The sequence below is a fragment of the Pristis pectinata genome, chromosome 1 (assembly GCF_009764475.1).
Source record: "Pristis pectinata isolate sPriPec2 chromosome 1, sPriPec2.1.pri, whole genome shotgun sequence".
Classification (NCBI taxonomy): domain Eukaryota; kingdom Metazoa; phylum Chordata; class Chondrichthyes; order Rhinopristiformes; family Pristidae; genus Pristis; species Pristis pectinata.
The window spans coordinates 14,322,033-14,335,800 of NC_067405.1; the positions used below are offsets into that span (position 1 = coordinate 14,322,033).

At 40.9% G+C, this 13,768-nt stretch overlaps 1 protein-coding gene across 1 annotated transcript in view; it reads right to left on the reverse strand.

The window, feature by feature from the left end:
- The window catches only part of LOC127575517 (contactin-associated protein-like 5), a 611,376-nt gene that overhangs the window by 252,885 nt on the left and 344,723 nt on the right, over positions 1-13,768 (reverse strand). The gene's annotated exons all lie outside the window — the stretch shown is intronic.

Sequence of the window (13,768 nt, forward strand, 5' to 3'; positions counted from 1 at the left end):
AGGAGATGATTCAGTCTGAGGTGCATTGCTATGGGACTCTTGCTTGCCTTACCCCAGGGTGGATATTCACACTTTGCTTGAACCCATTAAAAAAAAGTTGGATTGTCACCTGGAAATGCCCAAATTCCAGGTGAGCAACAGCCTATTTAATACAAGGGATAGCAGAGGAACATCTGTATTGGGGTTTACAGACATTTCTGGGTACTGATCAGCAGGACAAGGACACTGGACTTCAAGTGAATATCAGTGCAAAGGAGAATCATTGAAGACCAGCTGAGAATGTCTGACATCTGTACAAAATTATAAGGGGCATAAATAGGGTAGATAGAGTATTTTTTCTCCCATTGTTTGGGAATCTAAAAGTAGAGGCAATAGGTTTAAGATGAGAGGAGAGAAATTTAAAGGAAATCTGAGGGGTATGCTTTTCACACATAGCTTATACAGAATGAGCTGCCAGAGGAGGTGGTAGAGACAGATACAATTACGATGTTTAAAAATCATTTGGATAGATATTGGTAATGGTATTGGTTTATTATTGTCACTTGTACCGAGGTACAGTGAAAAACTTGTCTTGCATACTGATCGTACAGGTCAATTCATTACACAGCGCAGTTACATTGAGTTAGTATAGAGTGCATTGAGGTAGTACAGGTAAAAACAATAACAGTACAGATAGATACTTGGATAGGAAAGAAGTAGGGGATACACCTAATGCAGGCTAATGGGATTGTCACAGGTAGGCATCGCGGTCAGCATGGACAAGTTGAGCCCATTTCTGTGCTATATAACTCAATGACTCTATGCTGCCAGGTCTGACCCTAAGAATGGATCAGGTCACCTAAAGGAAGAGTGATTTGATATTGTGGTAAACTGTGCGATGTTTATGTTCCTTGGTATATTACACTTGGAAATCAAGTGAGTCCTTGCATATTTTGACCACAGATTTGTGTACTCTGGGTCTCTTATGTTGATATTTATTGTCTATTCATTGACATTATGTGGATTCTGTTTTGGTTTGATTTGATTCAATTTCTTTATTAGTCACGTACATTGAAACACACAGTGAAATGCATCTATGCGTAGAGTGTTCTGGGGCAGCCTGCAAGTGTCGCCACGCTTCTGGCGCCAACATAGCATGCCCACAACTTCCTAATCCATACGTCGTTGGAATGTGGGAGGAAACCGGAGCACCCGGAGGAAACCCACGCAGACACGGGGAGAATGTACAAACTTCTTACAGACAGTGGCTAGAATTGAACCCGGATCGCTAGCAAAGTAATAGCGTTACTCTAACTGCTACACTACCATGCCTGCCCACTTCTGTGCCTGCCTCTTTCCGCAGATGCTATCTCTGAATGTTTCCAATGTTTCTTGTTTTTATTCCAGCATTTATTGCCCATCCCTGATTTATCTTACAAAACTAAGTGGCAGTAATTTGTGCTCAGTCCTTAATGGGGATGAAATGGGATCGGGAAATGGGGACTCTGCTCAAGACATTGTCACTTCTCACGCACTGCTCCACACACTTCCTCTAGCGGCAATGTCTAAGCAGTTCAAATTGGTCAGAAGGTGCAGCTGGGAGGTCCTATTCCTGAAACTCCCTGACAGGTAGCTGGCATAGCTGAGGGAAGGGGCTGTAAGTCTTGTAATTGATTTCAACAGTTTTTAAATGTCTCTGACATTCTGAAACATTCAAAAAACTATTGAGATTGGTTAATATTATTGAAACATAAAAAAACAAAGTTAACAAAAGCAGAAGAATAATTTAAATTACGAAAATAACGCAAAATGATTTTAAAAGAAATCTACCCTCCCTTTTGCCTCCTTTGTCCTACAGTCCACATTGAAATCAATGGGGCCTCGGAACCTATGGCAGATTCAAAGTGACACAAGGTCCAAGGATTCCAATGATGCCATTAAGATTGAAGATTAAAGATGCCATTAAGCCAGAAAGAGTGCAGAAAAGATATATGAGGATCTTGCCATGACTCAAGGGACTGAGCTATGGAGAGCAAGATAGGACTTATTACAGTGTAGGAGAATGAGGGGTGATCTTATAAAGGTATATAAAATCATGAGGGGTATAGATAGGGTGAGTGCACTCAGTCTTTTTCTGTTGGGAAATCAAGACCAAGAGGGTATAGGTTTAAGGTGAGAGGGGAGAGATTTAATAGGAACCCAAGGGGCAACTTTTTCACCCAGAGGGTGGTCATCATATGGAATGAGCTGCCAGAGGAAATGGTTGAATCAGGTACATTAACAACATTTAAAATACACTTGGACAGATTCATAGATCAGAAAAATTGAGAGGGATAAGGGCCAAAGGCGGGCAAATGGGACCAGCTTAGATGGGCATCCTGGTCGGCATGGACCAGTTGTGTCTGTTTCCATACTGTATGTCTCTTTGACTCCTATGATTGCCCAACATAATGCTGGGGATTCTACATGAAGATAATAAGATAAGATATCTTTATTAGTCACATGTACATTGAAACACACAGTGAAATGCATCTTTTTGCGTAGAGTGTTCTGGGGGCAGCCCACAAGTGTCACCACGCTTCTGGTGCCAACATAGCATGCCCACAACTTCCTAACCTGTACGTCTTTGGAATGTGGGAGGAAACCAGAGCACCTGGAGGAAACCCACGCAGTCACGGGGAGAACGTACAAACTCGTTACAGACAGCGGCGGGAATTGAACCCGGGTCACTGGCGCTGTAAAGCGTTACGCTAACCGCTACACTACCGTGCCTGCCCATTAAGACTGGATCCACTATTGCGTGGAATCCTGCAGCAGAGCAAACCAATAGATATGGCCTTCCACGTTTATCAGTAAATCCTGGACTTTATACATGGAAATCTGTGACTTACTTCAGTTTCATAATGTGAATGCTAGTTGCAATAACTGGCAACATTCAACAAGATCCAGCCCAAAATAAATACAACTTTTCTCCCATTTCTACAACTCTGATTTTCAGCACAACCACAATGCCATCTCTGCTGAATAATGAGCACTGGTAAACAAAATCCTTTGACTTAGCTCTGTTGATATGTTTTATTTAATCTTTCTTTCCTTAAGAGGGAAGTCATTTTCTTTCTCTTGCAAATCAAAGTGTTCAAGCATTTCCTCATGACATTTTGCTTCAGTTTGCTTCCCTGCATAGAAAGCAGTGTTGCAAGGCAGCATAAAATTGTGGTACTCCACTGAAATTAGGGGCCCTTCTGGTTTGTTGGAAAATAAGTAGATAAAGGGATAAAAAGATCAAAAGACATCACATCAAAGATCCCATTTTCTGTTCTTCATTATTTATATTAATGTGCTGTCAAGAGATAACATCACAGAGTAATATTATAGTTCAGTTCTATTTCTAACATAAAGAAATTTCTAACATCTTATTTATTCAAAACACTTTAGTAATTCCTTCTATTTCTCTTTGTGCTTTGCAAATAACTTGTGATGGGAAATATCTGCAAGTGGCAAGAAAAAAAAGGATTTAGTACTAACTTTAAGATTCTGCAAAACAAACTCAATTTGTTTTCACAAAGAATTCTTTCTTCTTTACTATAATTACATAAAATTGTTGTAGAGAAGAAAGAAGTCTTTGCGAAAACAAATTCTTAGTGGATCTGAAGATGCAGGGAATCTGTTGATATGACATCAATATAATATTTTTAAATTTTAAATTTTACTTACAGCGTGGTAATAGGCCCTTCCGGCCCAACAAGTCCGCGCCGCCCATTTTAAACCCATATTAACCTACCCGTACATCTTTTTGGAATGTGGGAGGAAACCGGAGCACCCAGAGGAAACCCACGCAGACATGGGAGAACGTACAAACTCCTTACAGACAGCGACGGGAATCGAACCCTGACCGCTGGTGCTGTAATAGCGTTGCACTAACCACTACACTACCGCGCATTGATTGAGCTCAAAAATGAAGAGCTCAGAGGTTAAAAAATCTTATGTGTTAAAAGGGTGATTAGTGAAAAATATGATTATAACTGGAGTGAAAATAATAATTAGAATAGAAAAGGTTAACATAAGTTGTACTTTGGAGTAGAATATAATTGAAAGGTACAAGTTCAAAGTACTATAACTACAAACTAATGACAGATAAATTCAGGACTGATATCACGAGGAACTTGTTTAGTCAATGGTTAAGTTGTCAGAATGACTTTGTACGTAGAATTGGTGGAAACTCTAAAATCATCTGAGAGTCATTTGGGTGCCAAGGTATTTTTACCTTGCAAGGTGTTGTAACTAGATAGAACAAAGAACACAATAGCATAGTACAGGCCTTTCGGTCTGCAATGTTGTGCCAACATTTTATCCTGCTCTAATATCTATCCAAACCTTCCCTCCCACATAGCCCTCCATTTCTCTATTATTCATGTGGCTATCTAAGATTCTCTTCAATGTCCCCATGTATCTGCCCCCACAACCTCTGCCGGCAGTGCGTTCTACGAACCCACCACTCTCTGTGTAAAAAAAAATGGGCTGAATATCCTCCCTCTTCATGAGTTGAAATCTTATCACAAGATCACCACCTGAATTAGGCAAACAATCTTATGGAATTTGGTCTATTTTGAGCTGTTTTCAATGATAACAAGTGAAATCCATGTCTTCTCTTTCTTTATCTAGTTTGGTTCCATTTCCCTCACTTAACAAAAATCTATCAATATCAAATTTGAATGTTTTGGAATTGTCAGTTGATTGATTTCCAGAATTACAGAACGGTTACAGGGCAGAAGGTGGCTACTTCACCCATTAAGTCTGGGTCAGCTCTATACAAGAGCAATTTAGCAAGTCCCATTCTCCAGCCCTCTCTCAGAGCCCTGCACATTTTTCTACCTTTCAATACTTCTCTTTTGAATGCTGTGATTAAATCTGCCTCCATTTACTCCTATTGACAGTGTATCCCAAATCCAAACCACTTAGAAAACATTAAAAACAATTTTCTTCATGTCAATTTTGGTTCTCTTGCTGAAGATTTCCATTCCATGTCCTCTAATTCTTCTGCCAAAGGGAACAGATTAACATCTCCCTTTAAGATAAGTAATCTATTCTGATAGTATGTCTAAAAGACATAATTCTCATTTTGTTATCACCCACCTAACTCTCCTCCACCAACCCCCTACCACTTGCTCTGATCCAGCCCCACCCTTAAGAGAAAACGATTTTGCATTTTAGTCTGCTAAATATTCCAGCTGTGTGGCAATGAAAAAAGATTATCTTAAACAGTCCAGTTCAATCATCCCTTAATCTCCTATTCTCTAGAGAATCTATTCAACCCATCAATCTAATTTTCAACACTTTTGCTCAGTAATATTCTGCTAAAGTAGTACTCCTCCAAAGGCAACGCATCTTTTGGCAATGTGATACCCAGAATGAAAACAGTAACTCCACTTGCTGCTTTAATTCTTAGAGTTCTTGTAGCAGTAGATACTTCTAAATACAGAATAAGCTGAAAGTAAGCTTTCCATTTGTTCTTCCATTGCACTTTGCTCTTAATTTATTTCTAAGGCTAATGTCAAAAACTGGAAAAGCCAATGAACTGTACCTGAAAGAAAATCAGGATCAGAATCAGGTTTATTATCACTGACATATGATGTGAAAGTTGTTGTTTTGTGGCAGCAGTACAGTGCAAGACATAAAAATTACCATAAGTTACAAAAAAAATTAAATAGTGCAGAAGAGGAAGAATGAGGTAGTGTTCACGGGTTCATGGACCATTCAGAAATCTAATGGCGGAGGGAAAGAAGCTGTTCCTGAATTGTTGAGTTTGGGTCTTCAGGGTCCTGTACCTCCTTCCTGATGGTAGTAAAGTGAAGAGGGCATGTCCCGAGTGGAGAGGGTCCTTAATGATGGATGCAGCCTTCTTGAGGCACCTCCTCTTGAAGATGTCCTCGATGGTCGGAAGGGTTGTGCCCCTGATGGAGCAGGCTGCGTATACAACCCTCTGTAGCCTCTTTCGAACCAGTGCAGTGGAGCCTCCATACCACGCAGTGATGCAACCAGTCAGAATGCTCTCCACCATGCATCTAGGGAAATTTGCAAGAGTCTTTGGTGACATACTAAATCTCCTCAAACTCTTAATGAAATAGAGCTACTGGGGTGCCTCCTTCATGATCGCATCAATGTGTTGGGCCCAGGATAGATCCTCCAAGATGTTGACGTCCAGGAACTTGAAGCTGCTCACCCTTTCCCCCGCTGACCCATCAGTGAGGATTGGTGTGTGTTCTCCTGACTTCCCCTTCCTGAAGACCACAATCTATTCCTCGGTCTTGCTGATGTTGAGTGCATGATTGTTGTTGCGAAACTACTCAACCAGCCAATCTATCTCACTCCTGTACGCCTCCTCATCGGCATCTGAGTTTCTGCCAGTAACAATGATGTCATCGGTAGATTTAGAGATGGAGTTTCAGCTGTGCCTAGCCACACAGTCATGAGCGTAGAGAGAGTACAACAGTGGGCTAAGCACGCATCCTTGAGGTGCGCCTGTATTGATTGTCAGCAAGAAGAGATGTTATTACCGATCCGCGCTGACTGAACTAATAATAAACTCAATGAACTGAATGAACTAATAGGCTACTAAAAGAGTCTCCTGGAGAGTGTGTTATATATTTTGAGCAGAAAATATATTCCCAATGTTTCAGCGCACCAATCCCATGTTTAACTATAATTTCTCCTGAGTTTTCTGGCAGCTACTAAGTCTAAAGCTGACTTATATTAAGTTTGGTTGATCACACTGAAGGGGAACCTCAGCATAATATGGCACGGTGTTTCATGACAGAAGACATGAGTAACAAAAACGTAACGTTAAAGTCTGGAGATATTTCTAATGTTATATTTGCAAAATTTTTCTGTATTGAGTTCAAGACCGTGGGAATCCTGATATAGACTTTCTGCTTCTGCAACTCATAGGGATTTGATAAATTAATCTCTTTAGTCATCTGATTGATTTTATGTCTTAACAAAGCAAGTGTTCCATACATTGTACTATGAACAATCTTGTTGTTCAGTAAATGTTAAGATCACGATTTACCCTCAATTGCAAGACTTCACCAATGACTTTTGCAATATGCCAATTGAAATAAAAGAGTTTGTGTTAATATAGCACCTTTCATGACCTCAGGATCTCCTTAATTCTGTTACTGCTAATAAGGTAATTCTGGAATACCGTATAATGACTATTATAATGTAGACTATTACAACGTAACATAGCTTTGCAATGGGATATTTTGAATCCAGCTTAGAAAAATGACGGAACTTTGCTCTAACATCCCATTTGAAAGAAGTTACACCCAAAAATATGACCCTCCCTTAAGACTGCATGCAATTGCCCCATTAAGTGATCTGCTCAAGTCTTTTGCACTTGTGCTCAAATGATTTAATACTATGACACAGAGGTAAGCGTGCTATGTAGTCATTGTCTGAGAAACTCACACTAAATAGAGAAAAATATAATTTTGGCAGGGGAAAGATCCAACGTGAGTTTCTAATCTTTACCAGTTGTAGTCCAGGATATATTATGGGATGATGAGGTTGCAATGCTGTAGTAAAGTCATCGGACGTGTAGCCAGAATTCCAGAACATTGATCCAGAACCATGAGGGTGATTCACCACATAGCAGCTGGGATATTAAAATTCGAATAACTAAACAAAACTGGAGTTTAAAATAAAAGCCAATGTCATGAACCTACTTGATTAATATCTACCTGGTTCAACCCCGAGGGAGGATCTCTGTCACCCTTGTCTCATCTATCCTCAAAGTGACTCCAGACCCATCAAAATGATTGACTCTTACCTGCCTCCTCAGTTCAGTAAAGGTTGATTGTGCCAACGTCATTGACACCTCAAGAACGAAAACATTTAAAAAAAAATTAAGCTATCAATTTATGTCATATCTTTCTTGCTTTTAAATGTCAACATCAATTATATTAACTATTTGGATTGTTCTGGCACTGTTAATTGCCTTTTACATACACTGAATTTGTATCATCTACAGGACAACACCAGTTCAAACAATGTCCATGTTGTAAAGATCAGAGCCATGTACTCCACTGCCTCTCTCACATCCCATCCTTTCTCTTGCTCACTGACAAATTGTCTAATGTTCCTCAGTAGCAGTCCCAAACAGTAGTTCTTCTCCTTTCTCTATTCATGCCTTCCATGGATTCATCTTGTCCACCTCCTTTTCCTTTAACGCTTATTCCAAATAAGCTGCTGACCACAGAAATTCCCACCTGGCCCCCAAGTTAGCTGATATTGTCGATGATTCTCTCACCTCAGGTGCTGAGCCTCTCGAGGAATGGCTCTGAGGTAACTGGAAGGAAACAGTTCAAGAGAAGTCTTGCAATGACATTCTCCATTGTAGACAGCAGGGAGACTCCACTTCAGTTACTGCCATCGGAATTGTCTCCTTTCTTGAAGATGGTTATGATCATTATACTTACGGCGTCCCCTGCCATATCCTCTTCTTCCCAGATGTGGGAGAAGAAGCTCTGAATTTCCTCTGACTCAAGTTCCCCTCTGCTAACTCCAGCAGGAACACCATCTGCTTCAAAGGCCTTACTGTTTCTCGGTTGATATATGGCCTTTCCACCTGCTAGTTGGTCTAGGTTTGCGGTGAGACTGCACCATAATGTGCTACTGAATACAGTCAGGAACATTGAGGTCTCACAGAACACGGAATGTAAAACAGCACAGCACAGGAACAGGCCCTTCGGCCCACAATGTCTGTGCTGTCCATGATGCCAAGCCAAACTAATTCCATCTGCCTGCACATGGTCTACACCCCTCCAACAAACTGAAACTGGAATTTGAAATAAAAATAAATGCAAATGTCATTAACCTACTTGTCTCAGTTAAGGATTTCCTCAAAGTGTTCAATCCTACAGCACCGACTGGGTCTCTTTCCATATATTAGTTTCTCATGAAGGGTATGGATAAGGTGGATGGTCATAGTCTTTTCCCAGGGTTGGGGAGTCCAAAATTAGAGGGCACAGATACAAGATGAGGGGAGAGACCTGAGAGGGAACTTCTGTACACAGAGTGTAGTGAGTACTTGGAATGAGCTGCCAAAGGGAATGGTCGAGGTGGGTAAAATTGCAACATTTAAGAGGCATTTGGATAGGTACATGGAGGGGGTGGGATTATAGGGTTATGGGCTGAACGCGGGCAACTGGGACTAGCAGGGAGGATGCTGTGGTCGGCATGGACCAGTTGGGTGGAAGGGCCTATTTCCGCGCTGTATTACTCTATGACTGTTATGACATATTGTCTTACAGAGTAGAAGGAGCTTATCTGGCTAATTGAGACTATACTAGCTCTCAGATCATTCCCATCAAGACCCATTCTTCCACTTATTTCCCTGTAAATCTACCTTCTCTCACATGCCTGTGATGAGCTCTCCTTATTTCTTGACTGTCAGCAAAGTGGGTTCTTCAGTGCCTCAAAGTCAAAGTCAAATTTCAGTTAATTCTCATATGCACAAGAACATATACACAAGTACAATACAGGTGCAATTAAAAACTTACTTGCAGCAGCATCACAGGCACATAGCATCAGATACGCAAGCCCTGAACCATAGGTGGTGTTAGCAATGCTGAAGAGTCCATCTAGGTTATAATTATCAGCACATTATTCCCACCTCCTATCCCATTAAGCAACTTCCACATCACATATGGCAGAATCTGCCGATTCAACATTGGCCTTCTCAGAATCCACAGAACAACAACAACCTCCTTAAGCTTAGGGGATGAAGCATAAAATTGACCTCTCTCCTTCCAAGCACCCTTCTGCTTAAAAAAGATTCAGCCTTTGAATGTTTCCATGCTTACAAACTATTGCCCCATCTCCATTTCCTTTTCCTTTCTGCAATTTTTGATCATGAAGTAACTTGCCGGTTTTTGATCATGAAGTAACTTGCCTTCATTAGTCGGGGTATTGAGTTCAAAAGCCACGAGGTAATGTTGCGGCTCTATAGAACTCTGGTCAGACCACACTTGGGGTATTATGTTCAGTTCTGGTCGCCTCATTATAGGAAGGGTGTGGAAGCTTTGGAGAGGGTGCAGAGGAGATTTACCAGGATGATGCCTGGATTGGAGACCATGTCTTATGAGGATAGGTGCAGCGAGCTAGAGCTTTTCTCTTTCAGAGAGAAGGAGGATGACAGGTGATTTGATAGAGGTGTACAAGATAATAAGAGGCATAGATAGAGCGGACAGTCAGAGACTTTTCCCCAGGGCAACAATGGCTAACACGAGGGGGCCAAATTTTTAGGTGATTGGAGGAAGGTATAAGGGGGATGTCAAGGGTAAGTTTTTTTACACAGAGAGTGGTGGGTGCATGGAATGCACTGCCGGCAGAAGTTGTGGGGGCAGATACATTAGGGACATTTAAGAGACTCTTAGATAGACACATGAGTGATTGAGAAATTGAGCGCTATCTGTGAGGGAAGGGTAGATAGATCTTAGTGCAGGATAAAATGTTGACACAACATAGTGGGCTGAAGGGCCTGTACTTTGCTGCAATGTTCTATGTTCTATGTTCTCGGAACTATGTCCGTCTTAATCAGATCTCTCATTTCCTTATGAGATAGAAGGAAGCCATTTGGCCCATCAGTCTTCAGCAGTTCTCTCAGAGCATTCCCATCAGATGACTATTGGTACCTTCCATTCCCATGCTCAAGCTCTGACCCTGATATGATCTGTTATTGCCCCCTCCCTCCATATTTCCCCACATGCTCTCTCTCAGAAACTTCATCCTACAAGTGTGCTGATGATACCAACTTTACCTCTTCACCATTTCTCTTGAGTTCTCCACCATCTCTGAGTCTTTTCCAAAATCAAGTACCGAATAAATAGAAATTTCCTGCAATTAAATATCGAGTTAAGACTGGAGCAGTTGTTGCTGGTTGGTCTCTATCACAAATGAGCCATATTTCCTTGCACCTTCTTGGCAATTGTCTGAAACCAAACCAAATTGTGACTCTGATGGAGTTTTTGGCCACATAACTGTGAAAACTCCAAGAAAGCCTGTTTCCATGTCCATTACACCAGGCCTTTCCTGTGATCATATGCTACTGAAACCCTCTTTCACGAATTTGTGACTTCAAGGCATGAGCACTTCAGTTCACTCACAGCTTCTCTCATTCCACTTTCCATTAACCTGAGGCCATCCAAAACTCTGCTTCCTATGTCTTAACTTGCATCAACTTTCACTCACCCATCACCTCTCAGAATCAGAATCAGAATCAGGTTTCAGAAGTCGTGAAATTTGTTGTTTTGTGGTAGCAGTACAGTGCAAGACAGAAAGGCATAAAAATTATTATAAGTTACAATAATAAATAAATGGTGCAAAAGAGGTGTAACGAAGTAGTGTTCATGGATTCATGGACCATTCAGAAATCTGATGGCAGAGAGGAAGAAACTGTTCCTGAAACATTGAATGTGGGTCTTCAGGCTCCTGTACCTCTTCCCTGATGGTAGTAACGTGAAGAGGGCACATCCCAGGTGGTGAGATTCCTTGATAATTAATGCCGCCTTCTTGAGGCACCACCTCTTGAAGACGTTGTTGATGGTGGGGACGGTTGTGTCCATGAGGGAGCTGGCTGAGTCTACAACCCCTTGCAGCCTCTTTCAATCCTGCACATTGGAGCCTCCATACCAGGCAGTGATGCAGCTAGTCAGAATGCTCTCCACTGTACATCTGTAGAAATTTGCAAGAGTCTTTGGTGACATACCAAATCTCCTCAAACTCCTGATGAAGTAGAGCTGCTGGAGTGCCTTCATCATGATTGCATCAATGTGATGGACCCAGGATAGAGCCTCGGAGAAGTTGATGCCCAGGAACCGAGACAGAGATCACAGGATTGCCAAATGCTGTGGGGATTCACACAGGTGTAATGTTATTCTCCCTTTCAAAGCATGCATAAAACACATTGAGCTCATCAGGAAGTGAAGCATGACAGCCATTTATGCTGTTTGGTTTTGCCTTATAGGAAATAATGGCATGCAAACTCTGCCCCAACTGTCGTGTGTCCAATTGTGTCTCTAGCTTCACACGGAATTGCCCTTTCGCTCTCATGATGGCCTTCCGTATGTCGTACCTGGACTTCTTGCAGGGTTCTGGATCTAGCACTCAGCAGACTGCGAATCTCTTGGTTTGGGAAAACTTGGTATGTTCTCAATAGCACACACTCATGCACGCAGGTCTTGATGAAGTCTCTACTTCCTGGTTTAAGGAGATCCTTAAAACCTACCTATCTGGTCAAGCCTTTGGCCATCTGCGTTGACATCTTCCCACATTTCTCTTTGACAAAGACCTTTGTCATCTGCTCTAATATCTCTGAATGTGTCTTTGCATCAAATTTCAGTTTGATTACATCTCTGTGAAGTACTTTATAATATATTTGCTATATTTTCAGGTGTTATATTGTTGTTGAAATTGCAACAAAGGAGATTCCTTTGTAGATTCCAGTTTCAAGTATCAAGAAGAATATGGATCAAAGATCATCTAATGGTGTTGGAGTGTAGATCAGTCTTGATCTAACTAAAAGGCAGTGTTTATTTGAGGAGCTGCAGTGTTATTAAGGCAATTAATTACACAGTACATACAATGCCTGCACTCCTTATCTACCAAAGTCTATTAGAATGAACCAAAAGTTAATACATAATACAGTGCAGTAAAATACTGTTGGTTTTATTTCCACTTTTAAATCATTATTGATATTCAAAGGTTGACTTGAGAGAAAAAATACACACAGGGCAAATTGATCTGACTTCATTGCAATCAATGGAGTTTGGTTCCAAAAGCATGCCTGTGACTATAAGATTAGATGCCCTATTGCACACACTCCTCGCTCCATGTAGTAACTAAATAAAATAAACCAAAGGTAGAAAACCCATCAATTTATCCAGCATTTAAGGTGCTTGAAAAAGAGTTGTGCGATTAATGGATAAGGATTATGGTTTAATTACTAAATACTCACCTGTGTGCTGAAATGCAAAATTATGCAGCATGAGAGGTAATCTGGTCCATTGTGGAGTATTGAGTGAGAGCATAAAGAGCCATGGGAGAAGGCAGAAGCAGTGAAATTAGTTCCGAATTGCTCAAGCAATAAGAAGATACCAATGCAACGGCTCCCAAGAGGGCAATAGTCCATGGCTAGTTTTGTTCAAGTTAATTTAATTCCATTCACAGTCATTTCCTTTCAAACTTATTTCTTTAGAATTATTTGATATTCTCTTTATGAAAAAAAATAGCAGTTTGGGCTTCCAACATTGATTCTTATGTGAAACTCTTGTGGTTTACCATAGACTTGTCTCTGATTGTGTCTTTTTTTCCCTTTCTCTTCACTGTCTTGTATAATTTATGTATAACGTATAATCTGTGTGTTGTCTTTACCTACCTGCCTGTGATGCTGCTGCAAGTAAGTTTTTTATTGCACCTATACCTTATCGTATTTATGCACATGACGATAAACTCCACTTGACTTGACGCTGGAGGGCTATGGACCAAGTGCTAGAAGATAACATTCGGCTACATAGATCATTTCTAATTGGCATTGACACAATGAGCTGAATGGTCACTTGCTGTGTCAAAAATTTTCTGTGATTTTATGATTCTCCACCTGCACTAAAATTACCTTTGAACCTCTCATTATATTGTTACATTGAAGACTACAGCACAGTACAGGCCCGTAGGCCCATGATTTTGTGCTGACATTTCATCATCCTCTAAGATCTTCTAACCCTTCCCTCCC